Source organism: Syngnathus scovelli, chromosome 1, assembly GCF_024217435.2.
Source record: "Syngnathus scovelli strain Florida chromosome 1, RoL_Ssco_1.2, whole genome shotgun sequence".
NCBI lineage: Eukaryota > Metazoa > Chordata > Actinopteri > Syngnathiformes > Syngnathidae > Syngnathus > Syngnathus scovelli.
In genome coordinates, this window is record NC_090847.1 from 14,287,756 (window position 1) to 14,304,712 (window position 16,957).

The following is a 16,957-nucleotide window of genomic DNA, read 5'->3' on the forward strand; positions in this document are numbered from 1 at the left end:
TATTTTCACAGTATTGCTAACTTAATGCACTCACTTTCCCATGACTGACGATAAAAAATATATTTTTTGGTCCAAATGAAGCTGCTTAATTTTTCTTGTGATAGTTTTCTAAGGGTTATTTATTTAGCTAGTTGCAGCTTTTTGTAAATTATGTGATAGTATTTCTTCACTTTTAAACAACAGGCAAATGCTTTTAGTCTTTTTTTTGCTATAGCTTTTTTCATTTTTTTCAAACATTTTTATTCTTCTAGTGAATCTTGTGCAATTTGCATGACAACAACCCTACTAAATATTTTTGACAGCTCCTAAATCAGTCAGTAACTGATGATAAAATATCACATTTTTATTTTTCATCTCAATAAAATCATATTACTAGTAAAGACATGCAAATCTTGCAACACTCGCAAATTCATACATACCTCTGAAATAGCACCATCTGTTTAGCTGTCCGCTATTGTGTGAATGCAAAATGGCTGCCGGATCCTGACACTTGAGATCGCAGATCTTGCTTGTGTAGTGCAACAATATAATAACGCTTTCTCCAGTTCCATTCACAGGCAAAAGCTGCTTGAGTGACAAAAAAGGACCATTTGTTAAAGCATCACACAACGGAACTCTAAGACTACTTGAGATGGATTTATTTTATTATTCATGGAAACGCATCACAAGCAAATGGAAAACATTACAGAAATTTTATTATTAGAAAACCTTGCAAATCATGAAACTTCATTTGAAACACACATTGGTAAAAACATTAGGCATCAAAATTTTAAAAGATAAATAAATAAAAAAATCTTTCATAGAAACTATTTTTATCTCGTGAATGATAATAGTCAGCAATTCACCCGTAACAATGAAATGAATTGATTTTCAAAAGGAAAATCAGCGGGGTATGTCTTCACTGACCAATTCATCAGCCCTATTTGTATTATTAAAATTTTGGTAAACTTGATTTCAAAATTACATTTTCAACAATTCCCTTTTAAATTGTCTTGGCAATGTCTCATTGAACTCATTATTAGAATATTTTTTTCGGACTAAATTCCAATGTCTCATTATTTGTAACTCATTTCTACTGACAGCAACAAAATGTTGTTTTAGTAAATTGAAACATTTTTAATCTTTTTTGGTTCATTGTTAATCATCTCCGCCATCAGAGATGTGATGATGGTGCATCTCAATGAGTCGCACGAGGCCCTAATGGAGCAAAGTGGGAGTGAGGTGGGCGGGGGAATTAGATTCCATTTGGTGAACCCCCCCGAGTTGTTATTTTTGGTCAGATAACATGTCGCTCGCGCGCTCGTGCAGTATGTCATCAATCCTTCGGGGATGGTAGGCGGGTGCAGCGCTCCCTCCACACAGCCGCTGTGCACAAAATGGAATAAATGTGACACTGGAGGGATGCGGCTATCATTACCTTGATGAATTACGGAAGGGATAACGATTATGGAAATTGTCATCGACTGATCATTCGTCTCAATTTATTGCTCGGGTTCCTGGGGCCGACTGAGATGTTATCGCGTCGATAGCGGCGGTGTGCGCTCAAAATGGCCGACATCCGCTCCATAAGGTGAAAGGGCAATGTCATTGGAAAGCTGTCACAGCGCTGGACTGCGCAGGAAGACGCCGATCAAGAGTGCAGAGGATGTGCTCTTAAAACATGGCTGTAAATCGCTAACAACAAGTCACCGTTTAGGGCGGTGATAAAACTAACAAAATCGTTCAGAGGACAATTACGGATTGACAGTGACAGACGATGAGAGTGGTGCGTCTTCTAATATGACCTCATCCTCTTCAAGGATCCAACACTGGGGATCTTCATTCTACTACGATTAAATCACTGGAGAAGATCAACTAGTAGCAAACACGAAAAAGTTAAATGATCTCCGCTATTATGCATTAATCTTACTTTTAAACAGTTTGAGTTCGTGCGTGTGTGTACATAGTGTATGTGTATATATATATCCCTACAGTGTTTTAATGGTCTTTTGTGTTTGCTAATTGCGTTTAGAAGGCTAATGGATAAGGGAATGTGCCCGAGTCAATCAAAGATTTCTTCCGAACAACCAATCAGAGGATGTAAAAATGCTGACAACTTCAAGGGCCAGCACTCTGGCCTTGTTCAAAATACATTGGGCAACACTACTGATTCTGAAGGGCATGGACCAATTAGATTGGCATGGCAACACATGGAGGCCGAAATGTGATTGGACAAAAATATGCAACATCCAAATGCATGCAGCTCTCAGTGCAGTGCAGTCAAGAGAAACTAATAACCAAATAATAATGAATAGACAAGTGGAAATAAATTCATGGAGCAGATATTGGTCATAGAACAATAATCCCTACTATTTACTGTATGACTAAAGTAGAGTGGAAGCGTAACATTTAAAGCGCATTTGCACGTCTTCTACCTCTGTCCTTGTGGCAGGTATTATGCAAAAGCAATTAAGTTCTTCCAAAGAATGCAGGAAGACATATTTGGCCTAATAGAAGAGCCACTCACTTCTCCATAAAACATCGGCAGAAGAATTAGTGGCCATGCAGCTCCGATGTGGGAGAAATTAAAAATCAATGAGTCAAATTACGGTGCGGGATACAAAAGGATGCGCCTTACGCACACAACATCATCAACATCGCCGCTGCTGGCTAAATGTGTCCTGAAAGAACTCACAGCGACGGCAGGTAATTTGTGGCGGTGTTCCGAGGAGAGCGCTTCATCGGAATATTGCTGCTAACATGGCCGCCACGCCTTGGGGGAGCTTATTAGCACGCGGCTAACTTTTGTTAGTTATCATAACGCACAATAAAGGCTGTGAGACATTGGGAGTGTGATTAAACCCTTGACATTCATGATTTGCAGAGCAGCGGCCGGAATTGCTTAAGCCATCGGAGAGCATAAATCACGGCCGTGTCAACCGCCCTCATTAGGATTCAATTTATGAAAACGAAGCTGGATATTAAGATTTGCTGAACTCAATGATGGAGGGGCTGTGATAGGAGAAGCCCCTCTAGAGGCTCCTCTAATCGCTGCATCCCGAGTGCGGGGCGGCCTAATGGAGGACATATCTCTTCATTAGCCAGCACCCGGCGAGTATAGTAGCGTTCGCTCAGCCCGTGATGAACACGCTCGCCTCGTCTTCTTTGAGCACACGCCAAAAGAAACAAAAGTTGCCCACTTTTAACCGAGCCCTCTTGGAATCAACGTTATTGCTGCCGCTGAGTGCAATAAGCGGCAAGGGAGCACATAATGGAGCCACTTAGCCAGCATTACAGCAACGCTGCATGATTGCTACGGGCTGACTTTGGATTGTCAGTCAGATTGATTTGCAAGGTTTGCCTGATAATATCACAAACATCAGGGGAATGACACTGGCTAATAGAAGAAGTACTAGTACCAGGTAGTACCAACTAATAGAACCGTCAATACAGGAGTAACTGCACTAGGTAATCGTACTACATTATGCATAGTAATACCAGGAGTGTGAAGGAATAGAGCCAGGTAATGCCAGTAGTAGCACAAAATAGTATGAGGTAATATATCATACCAGTAGTACCAGGTAATGGTGCCAGGCAGTGCCAGAAGTGCCAGGGAATAATAGCAGGGAGTGTTGTTGCCAGGTAGCATTTGGATAACACCAGGTACTAAATAGTATCAATTAATGCCAGGTGTCTGAAGATGCAGTAGTTTCCAAGTGACATTCCTTTTTCCTCACGGCTACGAGTCCTTAAATAAACATAATGTGCATTGTCGCGGTTGTCGTCCAGCACCAGGTTGCAGTTTTCCGTCCGTGTGAAGGTGTGGGTGGGGCTCAATGCGGTTTTGTTCTCCTTTTTGAAAATGCTCATTTCCACATGAAAAGAGCACTTCTGTCCAATCCCCTTACACAGAAAGTCGGCAGCCTTTACAGTGCTGCTGTAATACAGCCGAGTGCACCGCCCATTGTCCGCCTGCCTGCCTTTTAAACGCGCAGACCAGACGCGACACGCTTAAACTTAAATGTACTTTTCTTTGGCCTCCATTAAATCCTGTTTCTCGCGCCAAAGCCAGGAAACACTCTTCTTTTAATCTAACCTTTATTGGATTACGTGACATGTGAATGAGAAGAGCTTCAGGCTGCTTACTGTATGCATTTGTGTATCTGACGTCGCCGTCTCTTCTCGGCTGCAGACACTGCACCCCCCCAGTCAACCATTATGAGCCGGATACATATCCGGCAAACATTTGAGGACACAAGCCTGGAAATGAGGAAAACAAATATGCCATATGTGCTTTAGGGTAGGAAAATGTGGTTATCCTAGGTTAGCATGTATGGTGTGTCCTTGTTCTGTACGATGCATTAGTATACTCCACAGTCGCAACTTGACTGGAGTGGCCCCTCTTCTCTTTTTTCGGAATACATTTTCTATACAGTACAGGAAACTGAGTTATAGTTTTGTCTTTTGTTTTGCATTTGTTTCATTAATAGATGGTTTTCTTAAAATAGATCTTAGGGCACAAATGAATGAGCCCTGTGAGTTCTATCTCCCAACAAGTGGTGCTTCCACAATATTATCCTTTGTTTGTATGAACATCAAATGTATTGCATTACCTCATGATTTTCATCCAGTCTGTTGTTTGTTCAGTATGTGTCTTTGGTGACCTTGCTGACTTTTTTTTTAATCTGCCTTATGGTGAAGATACCTCTGCCCCAGGTCGCTAAGGAACAACAATCTTGATTGTGGCTATAATATGGATATTAGTTGCTTGAGTGTCCATTCTGTATAATAAGAGAAAACAATATGCTACATCACAATATCAGCTTGTGTAAATGTGTCTTTCTTTTCCAAGTGCATGCAAAATCAATAGGGCTCAAGCAATATCCCCCAGCTGTTGGTGCCCCGCAGTGAGTGCGGATTAGGCAAAAAGCTCTCATGTACTTCTGCGCCTTTTTTGTCTTGAAGAAAAGACGTCCTACAGAGCCCTGATTACCAGCCGGAAATTGAAGTCCACTTCCCGGGATATATTGTGATTCTGTGTCTCGGTGATTGCTCCACAAAATGGCACCTTTTTTCTTTTTGTGTTGCATATTGCGTACTGGCCTGGCCACTGACTCTCTCGAGAGGGAGAAAAAAAGCTGCATTTTCCTCGCCGAAGATTCCAGCTGCCAACACGTCCAACGTGCTGGCTGACCCCCCGTGGGACAAATTCATGCTTGCAAGTGCATAATTTTGTAACGTGACCTCTTTTATGAAACATTCTCAGGTCTAGATGTGTACCACCACATAAGTAGCCTGAGATTTTATATTTCCATAAGACAAAAAAACAAAAAAAACAACATAACAATATACAGTTCAAATAAAAATTAGCTCTTGCTGCCACAGCGGTAGACTCTGCAGTCTATGGTTAACATGGGATTTTTTTGTGATTGTTTATGTAGTTGTTCACAGCAGCCATAAAGTGACATGCATGTGTGCAAAACACAAAATCTGTGCCACTGTGTTCATGGCAGTAAATATGACCCCTAATGTAGGTCTAAATGCTGGAAATAACCATATTTTGTTTTGGCCACTGGCTGTTTTCTGCTCCTCTGTCTACCCTTGCTTTCCACGCCGTCTGTTTTGTGACGTTTGTTGCCTTTTGATAATGTACAGTGTAGGTTGGATGAGCCAGACCTGAACGTCCAAATGGCAGTTGTATCTGATATAGATCTAAATATCCACATCATAATCCAAAAAGGATTATTCAAAATAAAAAAATAAATAAAAAATTCAAAAGGAATTTGAAAAAAAATACGAAAAAAAACCCATACTGGTACAATGGACCACCTCTACGCCATCAACCTCATGGATGCATGGGAGTTTGCCCAACTAGTCTACATGTGTTTTGTGGACTTGGAGAAGGCATTCAACCACGTCGACGGTACAACTGGTGTCCGAGTTTGGTCCTGTGAGTTGGATTCATTTCCAGTGAGGGTCGGACTCATTGAGTCGGTTCATATTCTTTATGGACAGAATTTTCAAATTCAGCCTTGACGTTGAGGGCATCACTTTACCGGTCGACCTACTTCCCCACCCTCGCCTATGGTCTCGAGTTGTCAACCGGTTTTCTGTGTGAGGTAGTCAAGTTTCTCTAATGCTATGTTCAGACCAAATACGAAATGTTTATCTCGAGTTTTATTGCGGGGTACGAACAGAACATAGCTTCATTTACTTGATGTTTTTTTTGCATTATTTTATTTGTGCATTTATTTTTTTCATTTTTACGTTGCACTCATTTTCATAGTTTAATTAATTTATTTTTTATTTATTTTACGTGATTTTTCATTGTATTTATACTACGTTGTCTTGTGCTACATTTGGAGTTGCGACTGAATTCTTACACAAGCTGCTCTCTTTTAAAGTAAAAAAATAATTTAAAAAAAATGGAGCTTGTGCAAATACTTTTTGTCCTGTTAACCTTAAGCTAACCCTTTTGCATAGTCACATTGAAAATGTGAATATGTTGCCTGGTAACTAACTTTTATCGCGCAAGCAGTTGCTCTGCAAAGGCCCAAAATTCCCAATAAACAAATAGAAAACCTAAAATAGGGTGGCGACGGGGTCGATCTTCCTTCGTTTGCTATCCTTGTGTATGTCCTTGATGGCTCAGCGAAGGACAAAGATTGATTGCGAGCCGCTCACTCGCCTTTCATGCAGATAATACATTTTGACGGAGGGCGTTTTTTTTATTTGATGTGATCCAGCTACAATGAGCAAACTCAAAGCGCCGAAAGGCGGCCGTTGCGCCTCTGGTGTCCTCGCTGATAACTTCATCGCCGCATGTGGTCCGACGTGGACTAAATTCAAGAATGGGATTAAACAAAAGTGAGGGGAGGGGAGGCGGTGGCGTTGGGGCCTCCCGTTGAGGTGCAGGGGCCCTCAGAACAGAAGCTGCAAGGTCTGTGATCTGCCGCTGCTATTCTTTGCCTCACATGTGAAAAGGCAAAACAGTCTTTCTAGGGGGATTAGCAGCCTGTTACTTTTGAAATGAATGAACGTGGCCTCTAAATGTTTTCATGTGACGTCCATCTGACAAGGCGGCGCGGCGCTCGTTTGTTTGCCTCCATCGCTGAGATAAGCACCGCGCAGTTGTGGGTCTATCACAGTGGATGAGTGTAGCCTCCACCCCTCCGTCTTCGAGTGGGTGTATGGTGCCTGACTGTTGTTTGTGTCAAACGGCAGTCCAGAATATCCATCCTTTTTTAAGTCATAGGAGGGGGTAATGGAGACTGCTCCCATTGGGGACCCCCCTCGTTCTTCTGACAGTGAGACCTGGAGGGGCATGATCGCAGGAATGCGCTCCCTCCTCCCAACCAGAACCCTGCGGTGCTATTGCAATATTGTTCAACCTTTGTGCTCGTGACTGATTTTGGATGACGAACACCAACGAAAGGGAAAAGATTTACATCTTCAAATGTGAAGCATTGCACGATGAGGTACTCGGTCGTGGGGGACTTACGTCACATATACGCCAAGTTTTCAGCATGTTGACGTGTACATAGAAATCTGAAAAAATAGAGACATTTGAGTTTTCAGCGTCTGCGATGATGCAGATTGGATCGTGCCATCGTGGTGAAGCTGGAGCTGATAGGAAATGCAAAGCTCTTAGTATACCTGTTGATCTACATTCCTATCTTCACCTATACAAGCGGCCGAAATGAGTTTCCTCCACATGATGTCCATTCTCTCCTTTAGAGAGAAGCTTAGTCATGCAGGAGTGGGAAAGAGTCAAGTCGTTGCTGTTCTGTATTGAGAGTGGCTCGGGAATCTGAGGCCTCCTCCCAGTGGGAGGTGCTTGAAGAGACTATCCTGGCTGGCCTGAGAATGTCTTAGGACGCCCCGAGAAAAGCTGGAAAAAGTTGCTGGGGTTTGGACTTCTCCGGTTAGGCCGGTGACCCAGGAGATCTGTTGGCTATATTTCCTGACTGACAAAATGTTGGTCTTAATTAGAGCAATGGAATCCATTCCAGCCAAAAGTTCAGCAATGAAAGCATGAACGTGTTTATCCACAGAAGCTGAGGTCTGTCTTGGTGATGGTGTGAAAGCCTGAGTGAATAATGTACGGGTGTTTTAATCAATATGCTGCTATCTGATTACCTCGGCATCCTTGTTCAAATTAGCCTGGTCCGCTGTTTTAAATTAAACACAGAGCTACATTAGTTGTTTGATTTGACTTTTATTCCCGTCTTTGTAATTTTTTCCAGCATCATTGAGTTTTAAAATTGTTTTTATTCAATGCCATTTTTATTTGGTGTTCATTTCTTTAATTTGATTTTTTTTCTACTTTATTTTATTTGGTATTCAGTATTATCTTTTTCATTCCCCCCACTGATTTTGTTTGATTTTAAAAGAGAATTACTGTAATTGACATATTTTCAAACATTTATTCATAATCTTTTATTGATATTTTTTATGATTGTATTTGAAGATTTCGTGCAACATTCCTTGATCTTTATAACATTAATTTATTCATTTATTTATCATCTTTTATTGATATTTGTATTATTATTTCAAGATTTAGTGAAGCATTCCTTGATCTTCATGACTATTTTACTTGATTTATAACTATTTTACTATGTGCATTTGTTCCCTCATTCAGTTCCTGGACACAGTTGGCCCATCGCCATTACAATACATGATCTTAACGCTGCCCCGCACAGCCCGTCCGATATATCAGCGTTGCATTTGGACATTAATTCAAAGCAAATGTGATTTTTGCTTCAAGTGGCAAGTGCGCCTGCAGGAGGTCAGTGTGCTTGATGCGGATTAGGTTTCCTCGAGTGCAGAACATCAGATCAGACTGCCCTCAGCACTCGAAAGCCCCACGATAAAATCTTCAGCCATAGTTCTAATATATGCTCACATTTCTTTGTTGTCATATTAGACATTTGTTGTGCGTTTACTTGTTATTGCCAAACAGACTTTCCCTGTCTGCCTGTGAAAGATGCTCATTGTCTTTATCTTTAGCTTTCCTCTCACGGTTTCATTAACACCTTAGATCACGCTGCATCTTTATTTATTTAATTTGTATTTTTTTGCATGCGTTGTCAGAGAAGAACAGGTGACAAAACGAAGATGTGAAAGTTGGCCAATTAGCACGCAGCCAAACATATGCATGGCAAGTTGCATGAAAACAGTATGCCTACGCAACACTAGCGAGAAAAAAAAACAAAGAAAAATGAGGTCACGAGAATTCTTTAATATTCTTTAGCACATTTAGCACCTTTTCATGAACCACCTCAACTCTAAAACTGCTCATATTTTGCACAGGTCTCTTCCATATGATTGCAAGTGATGTTTTTTTAGCAGTTTAATTTCATTAATGTGTGCAGCCTACATTCACTAATCCCTCCCCTTCAAGGCCACACCCTTCATGAATGACTGCACAAAGCAAGGTAGGTTTTCATAGTTTAAGTTTCTATAATATACATTATACATTACATATTATATCGTTCGTTCAAGGATGTCAGGTTTTTAAAATAAAATAACAAAACAATAATAATAATAATTAGAAAAATTCAAAATAAAACCCAGCTGGGATAGGCTCCAGCACGCCCGCGGCCCCTGTGGGGATAAAGTGGTACAGAAAATGGATGGGTGGATGGAAACCCAGCGCAACACAATGTAATTAGGCGGGAGAAAAATGATTGGCAACCCCGACCACGCGTGCGTCATCAAATGCGACGTGTGCATGGAGGAACGAGCAAAGTGCAATGACACTTTCGTCGATGTAAACAAGCAGCCCCACTTGCCCTTTCTTGTCAAACGGCAACAATAAGGTATCATCCTATGACAACATTCAGGGATTTTAGGAGACGTTGCAGTGCGCTCAATAGCGTTGAACCATGGATTACTCTTAATGAGATTGTTTTATGTTGTTGTTTTAGTAATTTATTTGGGCTTTGCACCTTAACCTTTGCACTTCTATGTTCCAAATCATTGACATTTTCTGGTTCTTTGGACAAACAAGTTAAGATATGAGACATTCACTATAAATTAAGGCAAATATAATGTTTCTTTAAATGTTTTGCACTTCCTTTGTACATCCTTTGTTTCCTACCTTAGTCTGGCATCTTCAGCAGATTGTTTGTGTTTGCACATTCTGGACCACAATTGTGTTTTTGTTTCAACTCATTAAAGAAAAAGATAATTCAAGCAATTTTCTCTTGTATTTGAGATTGTAGGGCGATAGCGGCACCTGGATACTCGTGTATGTTGTTTTGGTCCTGCCACGAGGAGGACAATACAGGTCAAGGACGGGAGTAAAGAAAAGAGGAACAGATAGTACACGAGAAAGTCGAGTTGATAGCATGTTGAAGAAGTTCACAATATAAATAGGAATTGAACAAACCCAACACCTTGTGATTAGCAATACAACTACGTGGTCAATGGAACAGGTGAAAAGAACTATGAACTTTTCATTTGTGGAACATTTAACTTAGTTTACTTGCTGTCTTTTCCAAGCTGGAAAGCCACTTAATAGTCAAGTAAACGCAGCTGTAAACCTGCAGGAGGTCGCACCACGCATCTAACACCACCACCATGCACAACATCATTTTCGTCGTCATCATCAGACTCGGACCCTCCTCCTCCATCTCTCTTTCCTCTCTGGTCGCGGATTGGCTAAGCATTGACGAGCGGCAGGATGCGCACTTGATCAGCTGGCGAGTGCACGTCGGCTCCCGGAGGAAGCGGCTCGGCGAGACGGACCCTCTCCTCCATCCTTTCCGGACCTCCGCAACAGGATACTCCTCCATCAGCACACGCGTCTTTTGTGGGGACTAACCCTGAAGATTTTAGCGTTGCAGATTCTACGATAGCGCTCTCCACGCGTGTACTTGCTTGCCTTCCAGGACATTCGCGATTGGAGCTCCGTGGGTGAACTTGTCCGCTTGCGAGGACGCCGCTGCCTCCGTCGTGCACGTACTCTTAAGTTTGGAAGTTGACTTGCACCCAAGCCTCACGCATAGGCCAGGTCAGTTGTGTTTAATTGTCCTCTATTGATGAATGCGATTTAGTAAATCTGCTCAGAGCGGTGGGGTCAATATCACGCTGTAAATTGAATGTCTTTGAGAGACTAAACACGTATGAGAAGTGTACGCGTTTTGAAAGCACAGACAAAAATAAAATTACCTGTGACGTCACGTAAATGTGCCCTTCCCACTAACATTTAACATGGAAATAATTCCAATAAGAGCATTTAGTTATTTAGAATTAATAATTGATTTAATAACTTTTTTCGTTCCCTTTTTAATCATTATTAGACTTATTAAAATTAAATTAATGGCCCCCACTTGTCAATTTATGTATTTATTTATATAGGTACTGAAATTACTCTCAACTATAAATTAGCTATTAAACTTTTTTAATCAACTGATTTTTAAACTGCATATTAGTACACTGTGTAATTAATAATTTACTTTGTAATTTTTTTTAATAAGTAATTCTTATTTATTTAATCGTTTTTATAATTATTTAGATATATTTCTTGTTTTTCGTATTTTTACTTTTTATTGATAGGTTTTTATTATAAATCAGTTACTTTTAATCAACTTTTTACTTTAATTTTTCACATTTGCATTTTTAGCATTCTTAAAAATAAAGAAATATAATTCAATTTATTTTGTATATGCATATTATTATTATTATGACTATTATTATTATTATTATCTGTCAGTTGTCATTCAGGTGCTTGACAATTTTTTACCCATAATAATATTGAAATTTTCACCAGTTCGCCATCATGCATATTTTATGGTTTCCAGTTGTAATGTCTGTGTGTTTGCATCTTTGTGTGTATGTCTGTGTGTGTGTGTGTGTGTGTGTGTGTGTGCGCACATAAAATGCTCCTATGAAACCTTTGCTTTTGATGCTACTGTACACTTTGGACCACCGCCAAGACCGAACAATCGGGTAAATCCACTCCTGCCAATGCCTGGGTTTTGTTGGCATGCGGTTTTCCACTGAGAAATATCCCATAAAGTCTTCACGTAATACACAAGGACATAAAACCGCAGCAATCATAATACAATGCAAATGATCATTATTTTTTGTAATTGTCAAGAGCAGTGATTGAGAGCGTGTTAAGTCCACAGGCTTCGTCTGGTGATGCACAAAGAAACACTGAATTGAATGCTCAAACTGTGTGATTAAAATGTTTTTTTCTCAGTCCCGTAGAGTAGATTATTAGAGTTCAAATGTATTAAACATTTATGTTCAAGACATTTGCGTTTAGTCTTTTAAAAGTGTTTTCAAACCTTATTTAGGTGGAATTTTTACTCATCCATTTGAATTGAATCATTATTTGAGTATAATTAAAAGTTTGAGAAAATGTTATTAGCTTTATTTTTTATTGTTTGAGTGAATTGGTTGTGCGTGACTTGTGAGATTTATTTTCAAAATGAAGTAAATAGTGTAATATTATAATGATAAAAGCCACTGTAATAAAAAGGCGATTCTTCATCTGGTTAACAGCAGGTGGTGGCAGTGTTGTTCATGTCATTGTGCGTCATTTTATAAACAAATGTTGCCATCACGTCACCTGTTTTATAGTATTTTTTACACTTGGATAACAGTTAAAATGGCTGAATATTGACCTGCGTGAGGCAATAATGGGACATGAATTAACACTTACCATTTCAGTTAACGGTTTCATTTTTGATATACTGTGTCTCCTACCCTTTTTAAAACAGTTCCGTGGTTTGGTAACACAATGTCTGTACCATCCTTTTGTATACCACAAGGGTTAAGCATTATGGAAAAGCATTTTCACTAGTGTAATAAGCCAAATTGTGTGTATGTGACGCATTGACCCTTGACCAAACACACATTTTTCTTGCCCCACTGTCACTGTGACAACAACATAACGATTTATAGACGCAACATTAAAAAGTGAATTTTATATAATATATGACAACAATACAATTAAAAGAAGCCATGAAGGACAAATATTGACAGTGATTTTTTTCATAATGCATTTGTATAACCAAAATCTCATGTGACAGTGTCAAACCTTTTACATTCTTTTGACAATTGATGATGTGACGTCACCTGTACAGTTAATAAAGATTTCAAGATGGCCACAGGGCCCATTGCTTCGACTCTCAAGATTTGCAATGGAAAAAAAGAGAGGAATTTTCATTTTATTAATACGTAGAGCATCAAAGGCAGAGTGTTACCAGGACCACATGCAACACATTGGCTCTGCTCGCTTACTCTTAGGCCTCCGCCAAGGAAAATGGCTGCTCTTTAGTACTTTGATCTCATTTGAGTACAAGTGCAGCGGTTCCAGATGCAATTGTGACCGCCGCAAAGTCAAGTCTGGACATTTCCCACCCGCTCTTTTCTTTTGCCTTTTATTGAGTCTCCAGCATGAAGCATCGCCGAAGTCCTTTAAGTGCTTCACTACGCGAGCGCTTGATCCGATTTTGTTGGAGAAGTGCGTCTGTTATGGGCCCCATTGATTTATAGCCTTCGTCGCAAAGTGGCCCTGCAGCGGAGGTCACAGCAGCTTCATTTTTTTTCTGAGTCCCAAAAAAAAAAAAAAAAATTGCTCTCGTCTTGGTGAGATGAAGGGCTTGTTAACCCCCCCTGCGGGAGGATCACGCCACTGTCATTTACCTTGATTACGGTTGGGCGAGCGTCTGCGCTGATTGTTTAAACGTGATGGATATTGTCATTTTTTCGCCCGCGGCGTTGAAAATGTCTCCGATCTCGCCAAGATAGCCGTCCGTCTTGCTTTGCGAGGCGTTGGGATGACACTTATTGGCCCATATTGAACATTTGGAACATTTGCCATGCTGCTTGTGTTACTATCAGCTCCGATGTAGGCCTGCTAGGACTCAGATCGTTTTTGACAGTCTTAGTATGGCACAAATGTGGAATGCCGTTAAACAAATGTGGATGAATGCTGAAAATGTCTTTTTCTCTTAGACATGCCTACTAGTGTTTAATGTTGTTAAGTGAAACTGATTGGCGTTGTGGAGCTGAATTATTGGACTTTCGCGTCATGAGACCAGTCATCCAAACTTGCTGCCATACTCTTCTCACGCACAATCATGAGTGTTTAGCATCACTCATCTGCAGTGTTGGGCAAATTACTTCCAAAATTTAATTAGTTACAATTTCTAGTTACCTTTCCAAAAAAGTAATTGAATTAATAATTGAATTACTCCTTTATAAATGTTACAACAAAAAGTAATTATTGCATTTTCCAAAATGTTCAATGGCGTAAAAGAATTAAGATTTTTGTGGATGTGTCAATACAGTTGCATAGATTGGAACAGCATAGACCAGTACTTCATTTAACTTAATACTTATTGAACAACAATGTAAAATAAGCATAAAATAAATAATAAATTGTCACACAACTTCCAGACAATTGTTCACATTGGCCGGATGCACACACTCCACGCTTTTCCGTTTTTTTTACGGCAAAACTCCTCTAATGAGATGGAAATTAAAGCATAGAGTGGCCGACAATTCGCTCTATGCTAATATCTTCGTACCACCGAACAGCTGAAAAAAGGAATGAAGAAAAAAGTAAAAACATACTAGGTATGCCAAGTTCGTCACTCAAAGTCCCGCGAGCCTGCTCTCTTTTTGTTTTATCCCGGTATAGGTACAAAGAAGTATTATATAGTTAAAGTCTTGTTTTTGGCACACCATTCAATTGCACAGAATGTCATGAGACACATTCCCAAAGCTTATTGGCTGATGCCAGGCGTACCGAGTCAAAGGCTAGTCCACCGAGAGGTGGAAGCATTTTTGCGTTGCGCGTCGACGCGTCCCAAGCAGCATAAGTAACGTTCTACATTTCACTGTTAGTAACAGCGTTATAACAATTAACATGGTAATTTAGTAGATCAGGGTTTTTCAACTGTTTTTTTCCAAGGGACCACCATTATAACCAAGAAACCACTCTGGGACCACTGCTTTGGCAGAATATTATTTTATCTGGCACCTATTCAGGTTATTTATTTGCATCTGTCTATTTTGGAAATCTCAGCTACATTTGATGTAATTTGGATGGGTAAATGATTCACAAAAATTTGCTGGAAAATAAATCAAGTCTAAATAATAAGGTGAATTTATGCATGACAGATCCCTGAATATTGTCTGATGTGAACCAAGATAGAAGACTATGTTCTTGCCCAGCTCAAATCTCGCCCAAAGTGCACTCAAAGTGTACAGTGCGCATGGGTGGTTTCCCTTCTCTATTTTTGTTGACTGACGCAGGTCAAAATGGTGTTTGGGCCATTGTGAGATTGAACACATTGAAGTGATTTCTACATTTATTCAACAGTTTTGATACATGCTGATATAATAAGTAAGACGAAAATACAATAACATCTAACACACGTATCAGCCGAGCGCATAATCTGTCTGCCTGCGCTTGGATCAAATCCACCAAAATTGTTACACTACCATGGCATAGAACTGCTTTCACCTAGTATAAAGTCTAGTCTACTTCCTGCCACCAAATTGTCAGGTGTGCCATGAGTGTGTGATAGAAAATACCCTCAGCCCACCAGAACCCCCGAAGACGTGTAACATTAGCAGCCAAATTCCCAAACTCTACGAATGAGACTTTTCATGCTGTGTGCCCGTGAAAACGTTTTTTGTTTTTTCATGTAAGTTTTTTAGGCTTTTTGTGGGCATACTCATGATAGATATACTTACCAAATTTAATGTTTGAGTTATTAGAATTTAGTGTTTTATGGTGAGCTATAAAGCGTCATCACCATGTTAGTAGGCATTTGATAACCATTGAGTAAAGGTTGAGCTTGTTTTTGAAATACTCAATGAAATGTCCCACATCCATGTTTGTCAGCGTTGAATATGTAATGAAATTGCATATTTCCCAGATGTATTTTTTAACGATCCTTCTAACAACAGAATAATAAAGCAATTCAATGACTTCACAGACACTGAGGGACATTTAAAAGCTTCACACAAAATGAAGATTTATTAGGTAAACTTTAGAACTTTTTTGTGGAAATATGGAAAAAAGTAAGTGTAATTAGTTGTAAGGGTGGTATCTATTGGGGGGTTCATTTGTTAGATAATTATTGTATGTCCACAAATGGGTCCCTCTAATTAGATCCAGTGACCCAATTAGTCGCCTACATAAAAAAAAAAGCCTGTCTTTTGACTATTAGTCTATTAGTCAAAAGACAGGTAATAACTGTTTACCTTCGATCGTAGATGCTATTGTCCACGCACGCACGCACGCACGCACGCACGCACGCACGCACGCACGCACGCACGCACGCACGCACGCACGCGCACGCACGCACGCACGCACAATGTAGAGATTAAAATTAACAGGCCATTTACAAACACAACAAATGATATTCAGAAGCAAAGAAGAGAAATCAAATTTATCTTACCAAAATTACTAACCAAAATTTTAACTCTTTACAATCTACTAATTACATCATTATTATAGGTTTTTACAAAGTACAATATTATTCAGTGCAGCAAATGTAGAACATAATGTTTTGTGTTTTAATGGAGAGGTTGGAAAGGATAAGTGGCATTTCCATTTCTTCTATTATGCACGTATTTAAGTGTTTTGAATTTTTTGTGGTCACAAATTGGACTAAACTTGTATCTCGAGTCACCTGTGTAATAGTTGTTTGTTTGACGAAACAGACCCAGGTTTCTGACTAAGTCAATTTTTGAGTGAATAACTGACGTGTAGTCACTGCCGTCCACCATGTTGTGTACACCACAAATTTGAAAGGATATTAAAAGAAATCATAGTTCATACAGAAGTATTATGTGGGACGACAATCAGCCCCTGTGGGACGCACTCAAGACGGCCCTCAGGGGCCAGATACTATACTTGTTAGTAGCTAATTGAGCAGTCTCATCCTTGTAAAAATGAGTATGGCGTAAAGTCGATGGATGTGATGGGGTCAGTGGAGTGACC

At 39.9% G+C, this 16,957-nt stretch overlaps 1 protein-coding gene across 6 annotated transcripts in view; it reads left to right on the forward strand.

Annotated features, from left to right (window-relative positions):
* The first annotated feature begins 10,674 nt into the window (after nucleotides 1-10,674).
* si:dkey-237h12.3 (teneurin-3) overlaps nucleotides 10,675-16,957 on the forward strand; it is a 196,394-nt gene continuing 190,111 nt past the window's right edge. For all 6 annotated transcript variants that reach the window (XM_049750883.2, XM_068652589.1, XM_068652591.1 and 3 more), the window contains exon 1: nucleotides 10,675-10,996. The gene's annotated coding sequence lies outside the window, so the exon portion shown is untranslated. The remainder of the gene's footprint in view (nucleotides 10,997-16,957) is intronic.